The sequence below is a fragment of the Lissotriton helveticus genome, chromosome 3_1, assembly GCF_964261635.1.
Source record: "Lissotriton helveticus chromosome 3_1, aLisHel1.1, whole genome shotgun sequence".
In the NCBI taxonomy this organism is placed as follows: domain Eukaryota; kingdom Metazoa; phylum Chordata; class Amphibia; order Caudata; family Salamandridae; genus Lissotriton; species Lissotriton helveticus.
Genome location: NC_136061.1, coordinates 2,050,591,516 through 2,050,613,978, shown reverse-complemented (window position 1 = coordinate 2,050,613,978; position 22,463 = coordinate 2,050,591,516).

Genomic DNA, 22,463 nt, shown 5'->3' with positions numbered 1-22,463 from the left:
TCGACACCGTGTCACATTCCATCCTTATTGACTCTCTGAAATCTCTAGGAGTAGGTGGCCAGGCCTTGGCCTGGCTGGTGTCTTTCCTTAATGACCGAAGTTTCCAAGTGTTCTCTCCTAAAGCAGCATCCACCATCTGTCCTTCTACCCGCGGTGTCCCTCAAGGCTCAATCCTTAGTCCCTTATTATTTAATATTTATGTTAAACCCTTGGCATCCATTGTAGAACAGGCGGGACTTACCCTGTTTTCGTACGCGGATGATACCCAGATTGTCTTCTCCCTATCAGGGAGAGACGAGAACAACATCTCCGCACTCAAGTCTGGCCTCACTCTTGTGGCCGATTGGATGCGGAGAAACTGTCTCAAACTGAATGGGGAGAAGACCGAGGTGGTCATCCTGGGCCGGAATAAACATCTCTGGGGTCCCAGCCACTGGCCTGTTGAATTGGGTACCGCGCCAACTCCTTCCACCGCTGTCCGCAACCTGGGTGTTATCATAGATGATAGATTATCTATGCGACAACAGGCCACTAAGGTTGCGGCCATCTGTTTTTCAACGTTACGGTGGCTCCACAAGATCCTATGGATGCTCCCTCTTCCATCCCGCAGAACTGTAGTCCAGGCGCTTGTAACATCTCGCCTGGACTATGGCAATATCCTTTATCTGGGTGCAGACAAAGCCACCTTACAGGTGCTACAAGTAGTGCAAAATGCAGCTGCACGCCTTCTTAAGAATGTTCCCAGACGCTCCTCAGCCAAGGCCGCCTTACATGACCTTCACTGGTTGAGTATCCCTGAACGTATCAAATTCAAGGCACTCTGCTATATGTTCAAGGTTAAGCAGGGCAGTGCCCCAGCCTACCTCCAAAAGCTGATAACACCCTATAAACCCTTACGGCCATTAAGGTCATCAGACATGGGAAATTTTACCATGCCAAGATGGAAGCTGACAAAGATGGGAGGTCGCTCCTTTTCCACTCTAGGACCTAAATATTGGAACTCACTCCCTTTGGCTCTAAAATTAGAGACCAATTTGTTCCGCTTCCGTAAGGCCTTAAAGACACTGCTTTTCACTCAACGTGCCTTATAGTCTGCTGTAGCTCAAATCAGGTGAAGTTGCCTCCTTCTTCTTTAGTCTATCCCTTGCGCCGGGAAACCCACTGTGGGTAGCTGTGCGCGATATAAGCTTAAAAATAAATAAATAACTAAATAAAAATGTATCAACATCCCCTTTTGCGATTTCTAAATAGCGATTTTTAAGGAATCGCTATTTAGAAATCGCAAAATGGGATGTATGTAGAAATTCGCTATTTTTTAGCGATTTCTTATTCTTCCTTATTTGCGAATTTGCAATTTGCGAATTCGCAATTAAGGAATAATTTCCCATTCATTCCTATGGGACAGGAGGCCCATAGGAATGATTGTGAAATAATTCTCTATTTGCGATTCGCAATTTGCAAATCGCAAATTGAGAATAATTTCAAGGGACCAGAGGTGTCTCAAGAACACCCTGCTGCACCCCTGAAATTTACATGTGTGTGCATATGGTGCACATACATGCCCTATGGACATGTATGTGCGTCACATGCCACCTTCACAAATGCCAAATTGTGCTTTTTTAAAAGAATTTGCAGATTACCACCAACTACAAGTTGGTGGTAATTTGCGATTTCTTAACCTAAATTCGCAATTCCAAAATGCTACATACATAGCATTTTAGGAATCGCAAAATAGCGATTCCTCTAAAGCTTAAGCAAAATAAGGAATCGCAAATTTTTGCGATTCCTTATTTTGCGATTTTTTGTTACATGTCAAAACATGCAAAAAGACGGTTTGCGATTCGCAAACGGCTTGATACATCTACCCCTTAGGTCTTTCAGTAACATGTAATGATAATAGTTTATAGACAATAGCTTCTTTAGGTCTTTGAGTCTGAAATAAACTGTATAATGGAGTAGGTGGAGTGAGAGAGAGTGTATCAACAGGAAGGTCAAAAGAGGCAAGCTGTAATTGCAGAGCATCTGAAATTGCAGTATATTCAAGAAAACATGAACTAGGTAATTGAAACCGGGACTGCAATTCAACAAATGGAAGAACAGAGTTTTGGTGAATTAATTGGTGCACATAGATAATTCCCTTCTCCTTCCAATATTTGTAATAGAACGATTTACCTTTATATTTGAGAAATTTGTTATACCAGATGGTAGAGGATAAAAAACATTGAAATGGAGTTAAACAAGTGGTAAGAGTATTGTATAATAAAATCTGGGAATATTTCAAAATAGGATAATTAGATATAAAAGTACAATTTGACATATACACTACATTCTGAAAAGTGAACTCCTTTAACAAGGAACGCTCAAAAGCAATCCACCTAGGGATAGGAATATCAGCAAACTCATAAGCTAAAGGAAATGATTTTTTAATTAAGAAGGCCGAATGATGGGCTTTAAAATTAGGAAAACGTACACCACCTTCAGATTTAGGACGCATAAGTTTTGCAAGTGCAATACGTGGGTGTTTCTTATGCCATATAAATTGTGAACAAATAGAGTTAATTTTAGAAAAATATGATATGGGAATGCGAATAGATAACATAGATACTGTATATAATACATATGGTACAATCATCATTTTGTTGGTGTCTAACCTACCCCACCAGGAAAGGAATAGTGGAGACCAAGTAAGGAGGAGTGATTGGATTTTAGTGATTAGTACATTAAACATATACTTAATGGTGTTGGGTAAGGAAGCAGAAAACCAAATACCAAGGTATTTGATTTTAGTGGGGCACCAAGCAAAATTAGTATCAGAAAACATATATTGGTAACAGAGAGAATTTAGAGGTAAAACTTCAGTCTTAGAAAGGTTTAATTTATATCCAGAAATACTGGAATACAACCGAACCTCATCCATAAATGGAGGTAAGGAAGTAAGGGGATTAGACATATAGACTAATGTATCATTAGCATAAGCTGATATTTTTGTTTCAATAGAATCATAGGAGAAGCCAGAAAGACGAGTATTGACTCATATGCGTTCAAGAATGGGTTTGACACATAAAACAAATAGCAAGGGAGAAAGGGGACAACCCTGTCGAGTACCTCAAGATAAGGAAAACAAATTAGAAAAGCGGTTATTCACAAAAATACTAGCTCTTGGGCAGGAGTATAATAGTTTGACATAGGAGATGAATGTAGGTCCAAAGCCAAACCATTGGAGAGTTTTGAACATAAACTGCCAATTAATACTGTCAAAAGCCTTTTCGGCATCCAAAGACAGGGTTGCAAGGGTGAATTTGCACCTTGCGATCCTTGAGAAGATTTTTCGCTCTTCTGCCCAGGGCAGCTAAGGAGACTGTTCTTCGAGCCCTGATTTTATCTCGGCTCGATTACGCTAATGCCTTATTTAGCGGCCTACCTGCGTACATGGTTCATCGCCTTCAGGTGTTACAAAACGCTGCAGTACGTCTGCTTTTTTCTCTTCCCAGGAGGTCGAGCGTGCGGAGCCATCTACGAAGCTTGCATTGGCTTCCAGTACCACACCGAATCCTGTATAAAATTCTTGTGTTGGCATTCAGAGCTGCTCATGGTCTGGGACCGACGTATTTACAGAAACGGTTTTCCTTCTACACTCCTAACCGTGCTTTACGATCGGCCAGCCAATGCCTATTGGCCATTCCCAAATACAAATACGCACGTTTGGGCGGCCAATCAATCTCAGTTAAGGCAGCTTCTGCGTGGAATGCCCTCCCCTTGTTCCTTAGAGCCTCGCCGACCATCACTGTTTTTAAAAAGGAACTTAAGACTCATTTGTTTAATGCTCCACTCTAATAGTCCATTCTGGTGCTGATCCATCACTCCTGTTGTCAATTCACTCACCGCGCCAGGATACCCTGTGGTAATTGAGCGCGCTATAAAAGTTTTAATAAACATAAACATAAACATAAACATAATTTTAACTACTTGCCGTAGGAGATGATATTGGCAAACATTCTCACATTGTCCGATGCTAACCTGCCCTTCACAAATCCAACTTGATCAGTCTTTATTAACAATGGAATAATATGCTCGAGACGAGATGCCAGAATCTTAGCAAATATTTTACAATCATAGTTAATCAACGATATAGGTCTGTAGTTTTTACAGAGCGAATGGTCCTTCTTGGGTTTAGGGATGAGGATTATTAAAGCATCCATAAAAGATCCAGAGGATTTAGCATCATCAAGAAAAGAATTAAAAAGTTGTAGAAGTTTGGGGACAAAAATGGAGGCAAAAGTAAAGTAAAATTCAACGGAGAGACCACCAGGTCCTGGTGCTTTTGTTTTTTTCAGAGATTGAATGGCATTAGTAATTTCATGGGAAGTAACTTTACCCTCCAATAAGTGGAATTCATTAGGCAAGGATGGGGGGGATAGGAGGTCCCTGAAAAATGTATCCAGATTTTGATTAGATGGATGCGTGTCATCAGTATGAAGTGATTGATAATAGTCATGAAAAACATTAGCAATATCGTCATCTGATATCACTAAGGTGTTATTAGAGTCATTCAAGATGGGTCCAATATTTTTACCTTCAGATTTGATTTTTAAATAATTGACTAACATTTTACCCACCTTGTTCTGGCCTCCATGATACTTAGATGTAACTTAAAGAAGAATATTTCATGCTTCGACTGTAGCAAGTTTATTAAGTTTGGATTTGGCTTTAATCAACTCATGAAGAGTTTTGGGGGATTTGGAAGTAAAATAAGTATGTTCAAATATTTTAAGTTGTTGTAATTGATCTGCATACTTTTTCCAATTAGTTTTCTTTTTCCTTGAGACATAGGAAATAGTAAAGGCATGAAAAGAAGCCTTAAATGCATCCCAATTATTGGGAAAGGAAGTGTCTATTGGGTTATTGAACATGAAATATTCATTAATAAAAGTAGTGCCTTCTTTAATAAATATAGGGTCGGATAATAAAAAGGTATTGAGTTTCCAACAGCTGAATTCTGGGAAGTAATGGATAAGTCTAGAACAGCATGAACTGGTGCATGATCGTAAATGAAAACAGATCTAATTTCTGATGATTGAACAGATGGAAGTAGGGGCTTGCTAATCAAAGTATAATCAATCCTGGAACGAGTTTGATGAACATTGGAAAAAAAAGTATACTTAAGAGAATCAGGGTTACAAGTTTTCCATACATCATATAATGGTCAAGAGGTACTGGCCGACTGGAATGCTTTGTGGGATTTATCAGGATTAAATTTACATTTGGATTGTCTGTCAGAAAAGGGGTCAATCCATTGATTAAAATCACCTGCAATAATAATGATAGGGCAAACGATGGAGGAGAGTAAAATTTTAATTTCATTCCAAAATTTAGGATCTGATTTAACTGGGCCATAAATATTTAGCAAAACCAGAGTTTTGTTTTGTATACCAACCTTGGCCATTACCCAACGTCCATCATCATCATTTTGTGTAGACAAAATTTGTACAGATAACGACTTATGAAATAATCTAGCAACACCTCCTTTTTTACTAGAAGCAGGAGAGTAAACAAATTGTCCCACCCATTGCCTTTTTAATTTAAGTGATTCTGCATCAGTACAATGAGTCTCTTGAAGAAAGGATACTTTAGAAGTAAGTTTGGATAAGTGAGAGAGTACCTTTTGTCTCTTGATGGGATGTCTAAGGCCACGTATGTTCCACGTTACAAACTTACACATGAAGGAGGGATGGGAGGGTTATACATTAAAATTTGATACACATCAGGGATATATCTAAAAAGGAAATTACACCACATATGAGAAGCATAAAGGATATGTTTTGCATAGAAACAAACATAACAGAAAAGCACATGCACCTTATTTGAACAACTGCAAGAAAAAGAAATAGATGAACATGAAGGAGAAAGGGAAATAAATAGAGAAAATAGATGATAGATCAAGGACAAAAGTCTAGATCTATGAAGAAGAAAGAACAATAAATGCATGAGGCGTAGCTGCAGCGACAGGAGATGGAGCGACATAGAAGAAAAAATAAATGTAATACGAATTACAGACAGCTAAAATAAATATGATATTCAAAATTAACAACAGGAACATTCAGGGATGGGAGGAAGAACCTCCCGCTGAGTTGGTAGAGATGCTGTGGAGAAAGGACCTCAATTTAAGAGGATCATCAAACGAACGTGTGCAACCATCATGTGCAATTTTACACACTGGGATGGAGGATACCATATTGGATATTCAAATGTCTCATCTGTGGGCGTAAAGCCAAAACTCTTTTCTTCTAGCATTAGTAGCAGTAGATAAGTCTTGAGATATGAAAATGTTGTGACCAGACCATTTGAGATTACGCTTAGCTTTGGCTGTGGAGATGACTCTCATTAAGTCAGTAAATTCCAAGAACAACATAATTATTCCTCTAGGTTTGGAAGCATGAGGTTGCAGTCAACCAAGTCTATGCGCGCGTTGGATATTTAATGCAGGCTCTGTTGGGAGGCCCAAGAGTTCTGGTAGAAATTTCTTTAGAAAAAGAAGCATATCCGGGCCCTCAAGATTTTCCGGAAGACCATAAAGACGTAGGTTATTGCGTCTATTTTGATTTTCAAGGTCTTTTGTATGAAGCTTTAAACGTTGGATTTCTTGCTCCAGAGATGGAATTTTAGTAGATACATCATGTAAATCATTAATATGTTGCTCCATATCTAACACCTTGGCTTCCATACTGATCCATCTATCCTCAATTTGTTGAAGTTTCTCGTTTGTCGTGGTCATAAAAGACTTAAGACCCCTCACTTCATCCAAAATAATATCAAGAACAGGGTTTTGAGAGGATAGAATGGGTGAAGGAGGGTCATTTTTGGCTCTCTTTTGGTACCTGTTGACGAGGTTCTTGCCGAAGTGGACGCCTCATTAGCCATCTTTATATGAAGCGGTGTGCAAGAATTTATTTTTAATAGCGTTTTCAGTCTGCCCATATGCGTAATAAAAACATCACATAAAAAGAAGAAGTCTCCAGAGAAAAATGTGGTATGAGAATTAAGTCACCCTCCTGCCAGCACTCATATATTTACTATAGAAATATAGCAGAAGTGATAAGACAAGTAGTAATTCACAAGCCAGATCTATACAAGGCTAAGGAGTGTGACCAAATATGAAAAAATGATCAAAACTCAGACTGGAATGATTTATGCTTCAACAATGCTGCAACTACTGGGGTAATTTCCTTTCATTACATTGTCAGGAGAATGATTTATGCAGATAAAGGAAACTTGCGATAAGCATTAATGTCAGTGAGGAAGAAAAATGTTGTTTAACTGAAAACACTGAAAACAACATTGTAATCCTGCAACCATTGAAGTAAATTTGTTTCATTCCATGTTCAGAAGAGTTAGTTAAGCAGAGAAAGGATTCCTGAGCTAAGCAATAATGTCAATGAGGAAGAACAGCATTATTTAGACTGAAAAATGCTGAGAAAAAAAAACATTGTAACCATTGAGGTAATTTTCTTTCAAAACGTGTTCAGGAGAATGAGTTGTGTAGATATTATAATATTATTTTGAACGAGAACGCTGAAAATATCTGTGGAATGCCATTAATGACTGCATTTATGATGTTGAGCAGGCTAGCATAAAAGAGGAGTCACACGTTGCCTTGCATGAATAAATTAAAATGCCGGTTTCTTTGCAAAACAAAGACGGGCAGCCGATATGAAAAGGCGGCCGACGCCCACATAAACGTGAGGGAGATTCTTCCTCTTCAATGCTGGGTCCCCGAATCACGCTTGGGTAAAAAGGAACAGAACAGACAGCTCTCCGACCATTCATCCATCGGAAACCGTCATTGAAATTCCCGCTGGAGCCGAGAAGCAGGCTGCACTTGTGACAAAAGCTCAGCGGTCGTACGGAGCTTACAAGGAAGTCGCCATCTTCCCATGGCGCGAGACTACGCCCGATTGCTTTGATTCTAAGGGAAACAAAGTTGTTATGTTTATGCGGTTGTCAGAGACTAATCCCTTCTTGTTCATTCGAGAAGTTTCTAGTTACCACTGAGTTAGCTGGCACAAACAAGTAATTAAGTTTAATATACTCGATAGAGACATACTGACCTCAGTCCTATGTCAAATCTATAGTGTATATTATTCCAATGCGCAGAGCCTATCAGGGATATAGGAACTACACTACACTTCCACCTCTTGTCTGATATACACTCGGGTCATTCAGGCTGGGCGTTGCCTGCCAGCGTCTTGAACTATATGAAAAATGATGCATTGTTAAAATGTCCCTGTGAAAGAGGTGCCGCTGATTCAGCATCCTCATGAACTGTCCATTTGCTATATTTCAAGTCCTGGGATAAGGTTTCTTTTATGAGCTTTTTCTGTCTCCTTTTGAAAAGTGTGTTCTGTGCACCAATGAGGATATCCTGGGAAGAAGACCAGGAGAGAGAGAAAGACAAAGCAAAGTTGTCAGACCAGGTAAGTGGGAGAGGATTAGCAACTTTGAGTGAACTAAACTTCACACTCTAGGAAGGAATAGGTAGTGATGAATATAGCTCCCCTCTTTCCTTTCTGTTCTTCATCTCATGCTCCAAAGTAAATAGAAGGCGAATATAGCAGTCTTAAAAAAATGTAAATGCATATATAATATGCAGACTAGCGAGAATGTGAACTGCTGGTGACCTCACTACACCATGTGTTAATCAGCAGCAAGAAAGACCTTCAAATATACACCCCTTAATCCGCCTCTTACATACTTTTCTATCCTTATCACATTGCCCAATCTGTTCACTACAACCAATGCTCCCTTCTGATATTTTGCTGCAGACTTAAAGGGAAACATTTAAAAAGCACAATATAAAGTTACATTTCCATAAGGATGTAAACTGTGAGGAAGCGCATTGTACTCATTTGAATGTACTTATTTTAGTAAGAACACTAATTAAATTGCAGTTTTAAAAAGTCAAATATTTTTAATCAATGTAGCACTGAGCCATGCTCATGAACACCCTTGCAGTTTATTAGATATATTGGAAAAGGCAAATGCTTGACTTAACAACTGTCCGGAAAGTCGTGTATGAGACTTCGAGGCACCAAAAGGTTTTCTTTGGTGTGTAGGTTGTAATGGGTATATATAGCGTGTCTAATACCATTAAGCTCATCCCCAAAGCAAGGACCAGTGCGTGTTTTGGTCTGTGTCAGTTTACAGGATTGGCAACGCATGAACCAGTGATTCTGCATGTCTGGTGAAACGGCATTGAATTTCAAATGGCTGCGTCATTGGGCATAGGTATCAGAGAAATGATTTGCCGGACGCTGTTCTGTTGTGTTTGAATGGCTTGTCGTGAAAGGATATTCAGTCCAAGTACACATGGACAGCTGCAACACCTAATTCTTTCTTCCCATGGGGTGCAGTGCTGTGTCCAACCGACTTGATGCCACTATCTTCCGCTTTGTCTCATAGAGGTCCAAGTGAGACAGCATTAAAAAGAAAGGTGTGAGTCTAAATAGCACTTGTGAAAATCACTCCTAAAGTGAAAACAAAAGCAAAGAGGAAGTAAAGTGACTGCAGAAAAGCGAAGTGATGGGCAGGGCGGGAGAGAGGCCAGGGAGGATGTGAAACTAAGGGAACAGGAAGGTTAAATAACCTCTGCGGCAGGAAATTATTCATGCAAAGCATGCCCAGCAGGAGGAGGTGCCATTGCATGTTCCATGAAGGAGAGCTACATCCAATAAAAGGAAACCATTAGTGAAATCGCCACCGGGCTGAACAGACACATAAAGGAGGGGCCAACACTGACAACCACCAATAGCAAGCCAGCATTTCTGAATGCCACAGATGATAACCAATGGCAAAAGGTGTGTGTGTGTGTGTGTAATACTCACTGAAGAAAATACCACAGGTCGAGGCTCGACCTAAAAACATGTACATACAATACGCAAAATAGCCACATCAGACAAGCGCTGTCTACATACAGTGTACAATGGCATGAACAGAAAGGCATCAGTTTTGGGTAAAGAAGATTCAATTAACATGATGTAGGAAGAGAAACTATTAAAGAAAACAGTTGGGAGGAACAGTCCCAGTTAGGGGACGTCAACAGTGGGGTCCATGCCATTGCTGAATATATATGTGAAAGAAGTGATATATACCAGTGTAATTGAAGAGTTAAATGAAAGGGTGCATTAACAAATGTTACGGAGGGTGGAACATGCTATGTAAACACTGTATGCAAATGTCACCAGCTGGAGTTCCTCGGCCATCTGGCAGCTCAGTAGCACTTCTGTTCCAAGTTTGGTGAAGTGTACTTTTGTGCTGGTTGAATGGCCCTGGTGTTAAAGGTTTGTGGTGAATACTCAGGTGAGTAGCAGTGGCTAAGTTGTGCCGAATGTATATATTCTGATACTTGGGCAAAGATTTGGCTTGATTTGCCAGGGCGTCACATAGATCTTGTGCTATGATGTTATCTATGTCCCGGTGTTGATTACGGCAGTGATGTGTTGCCGTCTTAGTTGAGCTCAGCATGTGAGGATGACTTTGGTGCACTAATTGAATTGCTTGTCTGCATGGATTACATAGACAGTGCCTTCTGTGTTTCTGGTAGTGTGTTGGATAGCTTGTTGTCTGAGGAAGTTAGGATATAAGGGGGAAATCTATATTGAGAACCCTATTCAACCTTTGATTAAGATATAGCCCAAATCCAAAGCAGTATGATCAGTCGAAGGTGACTAAAAGCCAATGTTGAAGGACTACGACGACAGTAACAAGATGGTGGTGTGAGTGTCAATAGGGTTGTGGGTTATTGCTTAAAGCTTAGATTGCGGTAATATGGCTGTGTGAGGTAATGCAAAGGTTTTAGAGTTGTGTTGAGTGATATACTTTGTGCAGTAAAGTTGAAGTTGTTATCGAGTCCGGATTGGCGTAAAATCCCGGGACATATACCTGTGGGTAATCTCAGTATTGTATATGCTGAGAAAGACTGTCTGCTGTGGTTTTGAAGGTGCTGTGCATGAGATGTTGTCGGTAGTACCACTAAGTGAAGGGACATTTCTATTGGCAGTTTGAGAAGTAACGATCATTACAGATGTTCTCAGTGCACAAGGAGCAGTTGTAATAATTAGAGTGAGGTCGCTCTAGTCGAGAATTCACTTATAGTAAATGGTAGGAAAGTTAGATTGAAGTTGTTGATTTCTGTTGAGCCAGGGAAATATATACTTTGTTTTAGTGGAGGTGACAGGGTTTTTGAAATGCTTGCCTTTTTGTGAATATTTGCTAGAAGAAAACACGCTTGTGAGAATTGAATGGATGGGTAATTGCTGCAAAGAGTGAAGTGATAACACAGAGGTACAACACTGGTATTGGTTTATTTGATGTAAAACCACATTGGTGTAGGTTGACAAAATAATAGAGGTGCTGCACGGGTATTGGTTGATGAAAGCAAACAAGGAAGTGTAATTCGCAATTTACGCAGTGAATCATTTGTAAAAAATAATATTATCTATTGGTAAAAATGAAGTTTTAGAAAAAACACTAAAGTGTTTGATGCAGTGAGATGAGCCCATGCCCACTAGAGAAGGGGTACAGATACCACCTGAGGGTTTACCCGCTTTGTACATGACAAAGGAGAGAGTATATCATACATGCATATGGTTTGATAAATGGATAAGGGACACGGAAAATGACCGACCTTCAGCTTTTCCAGAGAATGGAACATTTAACATTTGAATTCTTGAGAATTTATTAAGGCATTTATATGAGATTAAACCACCTTCGAGACCATGCAACCTCTTAGTGAATGGGAACACATAGTCCATCAGAAAGAGAAACAAAAATTTCAGGGAAAAGTATAAAAACACTTTAAATCAATACACAGGGGCTAGATGGGATGCGCAGCCGAAAGCTAGGAGAACAGATATAGCCAAAGGAACTTGTATGTATCCTGTTCTAGTATAGGAGAAGAAAAAAGGAAAGAAGTGTAAGGAGAAGGAGAAAAACATTGATAATTCTCAGAAACTGACACAGACTGATCATAGTGAGAATGTGATTGATGATGAATTTCTCAATTATTAATATTAAATAGTCCCCCACCTTGTGATGAGGATCAATACCAGAATGTAGTAAATTCTTATGGTTGGCAAATTCCGAATGCGCCTGTCATGCCAACAAGTTTTAAATCCAAATAATCCTTTCTCACCCACAAATGATATTGCAGGAAAACCTGAAACAAATAATCAGACTGTACTAAATGCTTCAGATGCTTTGACTGTCCCCGTGACAATAGGTCCTTTAGTTCTGTTATATCAGTCTGGGAACTGGAGACAAAATACACATACTATGGCCGTCCTTACTAGGGTGAATAGTTCTGTTCCTATTTCAACAGACCCAAGATCAGGACAGATAAATTAAGAGCCATTAATTATGACTTTAGATAATGTTCCTCGTAGAACTAATGCTGCTTTTAACGTGAATTTAGCACAACGGGCTACCTCCAGTGGGACATCTGGACAAGCTGCTGTCTCATCAGTATTTGGAAATGGCCTGAAAACCCCACAACGGGGAACCCAGAACATAGCAGGAAGAATCATTCAGTTGGGATTGCCAGATTCTGCTGTGCCTCTTTTGCCGATCACTCCTGTTACAGGTGCAGAAGGACAAAGCACAGATTTGCTTTGAAATACCACAGAAAGACAGATACGTCCTACACCTAGGGAACTTAGGCCCAGATGTAGGTAAAAAATATTTACCGATTCTTAATTACCGAATTTTACCGATTCGGTAATTAAGAATCGGTAAATATGAAGGGTGGACATGTAGGTCCATCCAGATGTGTATTTTACCGATTCAGTAAAAATCGGTATTTACCGAATCGGTAAATACCGACCGGTAATGCTCCATTCATTCCTATGGGCTTTGAAGCCCATAGGAATGAATGGGGCATTACCGGTCGGTATTTACCGAATCGGTAAATACCGATTTTGACAAGGGTGCAGGGGGTGTCACTTTGACACCCTCTAGCACCCCCAAAAAAGGGTCGGGCCATATGGCAGGCAGACCTGCCCTAAGGGCAGGTCTGCCTGTCATATGGCACAGGTGTGCATGCACACATGTGCATGCACACCTGAATCGGTATTTCACCATCAAATTGAATTTGATGGTAAAATACCGATTTCTTAGGCCTTGTGGGACTCATAAGAGTCCCACCTACATATCAATTTTACCGAATCTGTAAAAATACCGGTCGGTAAATTTACCGACCGGTATATTTACAGAATCGGTAAAATTACCGATCGGTAAATTTACCGAACGGTAAATTTACCGATTCAGCCCCCTACATCTCAAAATCCTTTTACCGGTCGGTAACGGCCGAATTCGGCCGTTACCGACCGGTAAAACCCTACCTACATCTGGCCCTTGATGCTTGGATCAGAGAGATAGCTCCTTTGTTATATGGTTGGAGTCCAGGGACTCACAAACCACCTCTACGTCAAAAACAGGTAAAGACAAGACTTCAAATATAGCAAAACTCAAATTAGAGAAGATGATAATGAGAACTATAAGCCCCACTAGGATAGCTCCTTATCAGGACGATGTACTAATGTTCATATGCAAAGTTAATACCAGAGGTGCACAAAACACACATGAGAAACTGCCTGAATTGCCACAAACATATAGAGTGGATATTCACAAATCAGAGGCACAACAGGATTCAGTCATAGAGACATTGAGAATATGAGACCTCCAGGAATGAGATTACAAATCAAAGAGTTGTTAACTACCCTTAGGAAATGGGGTGAGTCATGAGTTAGCCTACAGACCCTTTCAATCAATTTGTAAATATATCGGATGATTTTGTGCTTGATAACTGTAAAGGAGTAGCGGATGTGCAACATTTTGTGTCTCAGCTGGTTGGGAAAGCTGCAAAGTTTCCTTAACAGGAGCCATGCCACAAACTCAATTCCAGAGACTGGGTCCAGGTGAAGAAGAACGTATGCAAGTCACACTATAACCTTGTTGGCGTGGGCCTTTCCAAGTGATACTGGTAACCAGAACTGCTGTCAAATGTGGTGGTATTCCAAATTAGGTACATGCTGCACACAGTCAAAAAAGTCCCATGTCCCTTTTAAGACAGAGTGCCTGTTTCAGATGCGCCAGTGGTTACACTGAGATAGCTGTCTCAGATTATCCAAACTGTAGTGAGGGCTCTAGCCACTGGGACTCTTATCTCTAATTCGAATGAGGATCAGAGAGAGTCAGCTCCTGTGGGTACAGAAGGGGCGCATGAAGAAGTACTGACTAAGCAAGATATTGACCTAAACAGAGGGAGCAGTTTAACTAAACACCGAGTACCATACTCCATTATAGAAGTCTCTAGTCAGTCAGAACAAAGTGACAGTGATAATGTAGGACAATCAACTAGAAGGCCTAAAAGAGCAAGGGTACAAAGTCATAAATACGCTGCACCAGATTGGGCTTACTTGATATCAAATTATTGGGAAAAAGAATATATATCGCCCTTTTGATCAAAAATTCAAATTCCTCTGAGACACGTTGAGAAAATGTTGACCTAAATTTGAACATGCATCAAATACAAATTTAGTACCAGAGAAATGAGAGTACAAACATTTCAAAATCTATCACCTAAATTCACATTGCTGTGAGAGAAATGATTTGTGGTAAAGTTAAGCTAAAGCAACCTTAACAAGTTTCTGATCTTCATCTCTGCTGCAAATGCTGCTAATATCTATTCTAAACTTTAACAAAGTCACAAAGTCTAATTCTGGAAAAGTCATGAATCCAAGGTCAGTATCAGTGAAACGCAAATGCATGGGTGCATGTATACTTGCTGCATTTCTTTCAGTTACTATTATATTTCTTATAATTCTTAATTTGCCTCATCATGTAGATTTAGAAAAGGCTAATCCTACTTCTGTTCCTAAATCTCTATTAGAAAATAATAGGGGACTAAATATATTACCTGATTAGACTCTGCATGGAGATCAGTCTACTCGTGATTTTTCGTTGAATGTTCACTAAGCTCATCTACGAATATGTGGAAATCATGGATGTATAAAACTGTTATGTGTGCTTACAATGACCTACTTCGGTATCAGAGGGAGTGACATACCACCACTTACCAACTACTTATGGAAATTCTTGTAGTGTATTAACTATCCTGTTTTATGGAAAAGGACAATTTCAATATTATTATTCTAATTACGATCTAATTTTTCCGAAGTGCCTGTTTTTCAACCCTACTCAAAGCTCAAACCTTGCCCATGCACATGCACATCTACACAATCTAACATGCCTCTTACACAAAGTAGAAATGGAATTTATAGATTCTATTGAGGACAGACATAAAGCCATCTTAGAAAATGTCACAAATCCTACACAAATTCTACCATGGGCTGTTAGAGAACCAGAACTTAACGACACTGGAATACAAGCTGCTATCGCTTTAGATTGACTGAATAAAGGGAAGCAATGCATATTATGGTAAAAACCTGAATATGGTAATAACTTTGATGGATCCAGTGAATGTGATCATATTTTCCAACTTGTAGGTGGCTGGGGATTATATTTGGGAGGCATAGATCTTGTATTTCGAGGGATGTACTATATGTGTGATAAAATACCTATTATAGTCTTCCTAATAAGTGGCCTGGATCTTGTTATATGGGGATAGTTTTTTTCCAAACATTTATCATGAGGATCAATCGGATGAAACAAATGAAGTAAAACATACTAGATGCAAAAGAAGTGCGAGTGTTGCTGAAATTGTAGGAGATATATTTAGTGCAATAATTCCATCAGTTGGTGTGATACTAAATGATCAAAAGATTTACAAACGCTTTACTGTCATGACAGATTGTCAACTGATACTGCGGAAGGGTTCCTAACTACAGATATTGAAATGATTGTTATGAGATTTATAGTGCTTCAAAATAGACTTGCATTAGATGTCCTCCTTACAAAAGAAGGCGGAGTCTGCTGAATGCTGATGTTTCAACAATGTTTCACATATATCCCTGACAAAAGTATATTACCAACATTATTCCCCTGGAAAAACAGTTGAGTGGATTAAAAATAGATGGCGCTTCAAAATCATTTGGGAAGGGAATTTCTGCAATGGAAAAATAGGTTACTAACCTGGGAAATGGATAAGTGGGATCAATTTTGAAGCCTATACTATCAATTGCTGCCTGAATACTAATGCTAATTTTTTCTATCAAAATCTACACACACATAAAAATAAAGAAAGAAACAAGAGGAGTGAAAAGAAAGAGAGATGAGAAATAATTAGAAGATAGACAATGCAGTTATTACGGCAAGATGAAAGCTCTAGAACAATCTAGATTAAAACTAATCAGAACAACAGACATATATTGTGACATCAGGTGGGATAAAGATAAGAATGTGAAATTGTTGGAAAAGAAATTATATTTAACTTTAATGAAAAGAAAAAATTTGAATGTGACAGTTTCTGAAAGAAAACAATTATAAACATGCACCAACTATACGTTCTCAAAAAATCTGATCAGAAAAGAGATTTTTTAGGGACTGCATCGTAAAAGCATGCAGAAAATGATTTTGACAAGGTGATATAATTCAATAATTAATATAGATTGTGATTTATGAATTGACAAAGCATTACATATTATTAATGTTAGTTAGAAAACGTGCAAATGGTGAATTCTCCGGTTATAAAGTTTACCTCTTATCAGTTCTAAATATCATTTATATGAAAGAGTAACTAATGAGAGTTATACAAATGTATGATTCATTCTGATTTTGAATCTTACTAAAATCTATTTCTTTGTGTGTGAAACTGTGTGCACCAAAAATGACAAAAGAAAAGAAGGTGCTACACATTTCTATTTGAAGATGTTTCTGAGAAACGTATTGAGAATGTACTACACACATATATCAGTTTTATTAGTTTGAAATGAAATCTTAGATGTATAATCTGAAATATATTTATACATTGCTACTTACAAAATGTATACATACCCCATACTGACATGTGTTATTTGTAATTATTTTTATGCTAAAGGATCCTAAGTGTGTGCAGAAATTATGCTGAAATCATGACATCTTCATGTTCTCTTATGAGTGCATGCTTATAATTCTATATATTGTGTGTTATATTAGCCTAAATTAATATGGGCTTGAAGCACATGTGAAGTTGTCTGCCTCGCTAAGCTCACAGTTCATGAGAGAATTACAAATTGTGTGCAACTGTGTTTTTCATTATGAGATTTAATGTACTGTGTGAATGATTTCCTGCATCTTTATTACTATTTCAGAACATCTACCTTGAAAACTGTCCTCCTGATCTATCTCCTATACTCTAGCTAAAACATAATTAGTCTAACATTCCACATACTGGATGGCTTAAGGACCACGTAATTGTCTCACCTATTTCTCTGCATTTTGTGTCTTCTTTCTGTCGCATGACACACACTTCATATGAACTGACGAATTGACTGAGTGACCTGACTAGGTGAGGTGATTCCAGGATGTGTCACCCCAGAAATGCTAAGAATATAATACTGCCTGATTTAGTGGATGGGGAGCAGTTAGTGCATTGCGATTGTGATGGTGATGGTGACAGTCGAGTGTTGTTCTGCATTCTGACTACAAACTAAGTATGGGTGAATTTTGTGAATTTGCGGTACGCGAATTCACGCGAAAGCGTACTCGCGGTCCGCAAAATACGCGAACTTTCGTGACATTGCGGATTTTTTTATTTTTGCGAGTTCGCAGGATTTGTTTTCACCACGGCTACCGCAAAGTTACCCATGCGGTCGTATATGGGCGCGGCCATCTTGTTTTCACTGTTCGTGTTGCGTATTTCCGTTTCCGGGTGCTAGTTGCATGCCCGCGTTGTGCATTTCCTGTTCAGGGGCGCAAATGCGTGTTCACATCCGTTTTTGTTACTTTAATAACTACTTTTTTTTTAGCTCTCTCTTTTCTTTTATTTACTTTTTTTCCCCTATTCTTTCCTATTTTTCCTTTCTTTAACCCAGGACCATGGCACAGGGAGCCGGCAAGTCCAAGGGGAAGAGTCCTGCACCCTGCAGCTGGCTCCCTTGCGGGCGTTTAAGGGGGGAGTCTGTAAGTCCTAGGGAGATCTTTAGCACGGTGGAGGTGGCCGCACTGGTCTTCTTTGTGCAGCGCCACCTCCCCAAGACCGTTGCAGCAGGCGGCAGGCCCGGTACCGGGTACGGCCTCTAGGAGCATCACCAGCTATTGGGTAAGGTGTGCCAGGCCATGTATCGGGAGTCAGGAGTCCGGTGCACCTACAATCAGGTGACGCACTGGTGGTCCGACATACTGGACTGGGAACAAGACCTGCTCGACCTGCTTGGCGTCGAGATCCCTGGGCTTGGTGAGTACTAGCAGCTATTTAATAACTACTTTGTTTTCTTCTGCTCTGTGTTATATTGCAAATATATGTTTTTTCCGAAGAGCAAGAATGCTGCCGATTACATTGCAGGTTAATTATGTTTCGAAAGCCTCTGTGATTGCAGGTGCTCGCCTGCTCAGTCAGTGGCGGTGCTACTATGCTTACTTGTTTTCAATTTTTGTGCTCATTTGGCCTGAGTGATTATGTATGAGTGTACTTTACAGAACTGCGTAATGCTAGAGAGACTAGAGACTCAAGTCCAGTCCTTCCTTTATACTCCTGCCACTAAGAAGAGATAGTGGTGGTGGATTGATAGGTTGACTATATTATGACTTGTTATTCAGTAGGACATTTTTTAGTGGTCTGCAATCACTTCGCATGCTGCTGAGTGCTGCCAGTCCTAGTAAAATGTTTTTGTAGTTGGTTTAGTGAGTTACATAACTTTCCAAGTAGACAGTCCGCGAATCCATCAATACTAATATCCTAGTAGACCACATCAGATAGGTCAATAAATTTAGTGCAATTGTTGTTTATTTCCCCAAAATAATTTGTTATTGTTTTTTTGAAATGTTTGATTTCGTTGACAACAATCATCCATGTCTGTGTCTTTCTTTCATGTACATCAGCTCCTCCCAGGGGCAAGAGAACAGAGGTGGCGGTGCCGGCGGAGCAGGAAGGCCAGGATCGGTCCGCCGAGGGCTCTTCTGCTGGCCCCCTTTAGTTTTCCTGTTAATATTAATAATTATACTTCCCTAACTTTTACAGCACCTATTTATTCCAAACGTTCATCATAATTCTATTTCTTCCTAAATCATCTTTGATCTTCTTGTAGACTGTTTCTAAATTATTATCCTGCCTCTACTATGACTCTCTGTGCTACTACTATTTATTATTATTAGTCTGTCTGTGTAGCTAGCTAAGCTTGCACAGTTGCCAAAAGGTGTTAAACAAAACTCCGATTCAGCAATAGCTCTAGGCACTGAGTGCAGTCCTCTGGGTTGTCCAAAATGTCTATTGAAGTCTTCTTAATGTTTATGCTTTGACAATTCCCAACAATAAAATGTCAATGGCCACCAAGAATAAGATACTAGTTTACTTTTTGATTGGATAGGAGGACATACTACTACTGTTGCAGGGACTATTCCGCACATAAGGAACTATGGACAAGAAATAGGGCATTGGTGATAATAGGCGCAGTTAGACTTTCCACATACCTCATCATAACAGAAGTTGAACCCCCAATCTCCTTACTGACTAGATAGTCTGTCAGAGTCATTATTTAGCTCCCGAATGCAGCGATGATCTCCAATGATTATTCAACCCAGAACATAAGACTACGGAGTCAGAGTCCCGACCTCTCAGAGTCACGGAATCATGCTTGCAAATTGCAAACCCTTTCGCTCACTCACTCATGACCAAAAACCACAGAGTCTATGTAATTTTTAAAGCTTTATTAAAAGTAAAACACCTAGCTCTGTGCGTACTCTGTATATTAATTTTCAATTGTGAATTATATAAAAACATTTATTAAAATCAACTTCATAGAAGAGAAACGGTGAACTCATGAAAACTGAACAGTGGCTGATTTACACATTAATTGTGGGAGACCGCTCACCTGGTTGGAACTTAAAGTACTGGTGGTGATGATGATGAGTAACATATTGCTCTTGTTCGTAGAAGGGAATCTTCTGTCTGTTATGAGAAAAAAGGTGCGCGTTAAAAAGCAAGCATTCATCATTTGTGCCAAAAAGGGTAGCATGTTATGGCTAAGCATAAATAAAAACACACTCACCTTCCGAAAGGGGAATTTTTTGTTTAGACTAGAGAGTGACAAATAATTAAATTTCTTTATGTAGTTAAACATTTTTTCATTCCTAGACAAAATAGGGAGTGGTGTATATGGCATCTAAAAATATGAAATGTTTTCTCTAGGCGGAACGCCATCGGCCAGAAAAACACCAGTGCCGGGGCCAGCGCGGAGGTGGTCACTTCAGGGGTGAATGCGGTGCCACCAGTGGCCGCAGGAACTGCTGTGGGGGATGTCTCGGTAGTGGCGGGCAGTGGTAAGCTATTATATTCCTTACTTATTGAGATTGCAGAGTAGGCTCGTTGCAGGGGTGTATGTTGTACAGTACAAGCACACTTTACTGTTAAGAAGACCTACAAATTTAGAACTACGTTTTTGTCAACCAGGTAGAAGACAGTCACCCTTGACTTTGCATTAGCAAAAGCGGTGGGAGTTGACGAGTAACCAATGGCCTCCCCTAAATTTGACTTCAACTCAGCTGTGAAAGTTTTATCGAGAAGCCAAGTCAGATCAGAGATGAACTTGATGGATGGAATGCACAAAAAGGGAAAGAAGGGTTAAGGAAGGAGGAAGGATGAGCAAGTTAAATTAATGACTGGCAAAGAATGATACGTGTTTTTGAATGCAGGCAGAGGTGGCTGGTAGGAATCTGATGCATGGGCAGTTGAAGCAAGGATGGGTGGAAGGAGAAAGAAAAGAGAACTGCCTGGGTGGGTGAAACAGATACTGTATGTGTGCACAGTATATCTTTTGGCTCAAATTCAAATGCAAGTCAAGCACGGATGCATGGGTGGCGGTTTACAAAATAAAATAAAAAGGGTGTTTTTCGGTGAGAAAAAGTAAGGTTTGTCCAGTTGAGACATTAAGAAGAATGATTGACATTTACTTTGAATGTATGGATGCCTGGATGGTAGGCCTATGGCACAAAGCACACTGCCTGGCTTCAAAATGGCCCCTAGACCCCCACCCACGTGGCCAGGCCCTGGAACAAGCATCAAAATGGCCCCCACCCACATGGCCAGGCCCTGGACCAGGCCCCAACAACACTCAAAAAAATCTAAATACACACAAAAATCACCCCAATCCAATGCCATCCATGCCCTAAATGATGTTTAAATTCAAGAGACCCCACAGAAAGACTTGGTCCATGCACCACTGAGTACCCCTGGGCATAAGGGATGAAAGCAAGGCAGACTGGGTGCAGGCCTATGGCACAAAGCACACTGCCTGGCTTCAAAACGGCCCCTAGACCCCCCACCCACATGGCCAGCCCCTGGACCAGACATCAAAATGGCCCCCACCCACATGGCCAGGCCCTGGACCAGGCCCCAACAACACCCAAAAAATCGAAATACACACAAAAATCACCCCAATCCAATGCCATCCATGCCCTAAATGATGTTTAAATTCAAGAGACCCCACAGAAAGACTTGGTCCATGCACCACTGAGTACTCCTGGGCATAATGGATGAATGCAAGGCAGACTGGGTGCAGGCCTATGGCACAAAGCACACTGCCTGGCTTCAAAATGGCCCCTAGACCCCCACCCACATGGCCAGGCCCTGAATCAGGCCTCAAAATGGTCCCCACCCACATGGCCAGGCCCTGGCCAGGCCCCAACAACACCCAAACAATCTAAATACACGCAAAAATCACCCCAATCCAATGCCATCCATGCCCTAAACGATGTTTAAATTCAAGAGACACCACAGAAAGACTTGGTCCATGCACCACTGAGTGCCCCTGGGCATAATAGATAAAAGCAAGGCAGACTGGGTAGAGGCCTATGGCACAAAGCACACTGCCTGGCTTTAAAATGGCCCCTAGACCCCCACCCACATGGCCAGGCCCTGGACCAGGCCCGAACAACACCCAAAAAATCGAAATACACAAAAAAATCACCCTATTCCAATACCATCCATGCCCTAAATGATGTTTATATTCAACAAAACTCACAGAAACAGTTGTATCATGCACCCATGAGTAACCCTGGGCCTACTGGATACTGTGGCTACCCACAATATATATTTTTTTAAGTTGTGAAAAAGTTTATAAATTGTAGTTGCAGCAACTGCAATGCCCCAAACAAACAACACCAACTTACTTGTAAAATCTCAAATCCAAAAGTGATCCAAACAAAAAGTCCTCAAGTACAAATATCCAGCAGCAGCCACAAAGAGTAATCCTTCCAGCTCCAGATCCAAATGAAAAGTGAACCGGACATGGACAAAGCAATGGGAGGAGCCTGCTGGA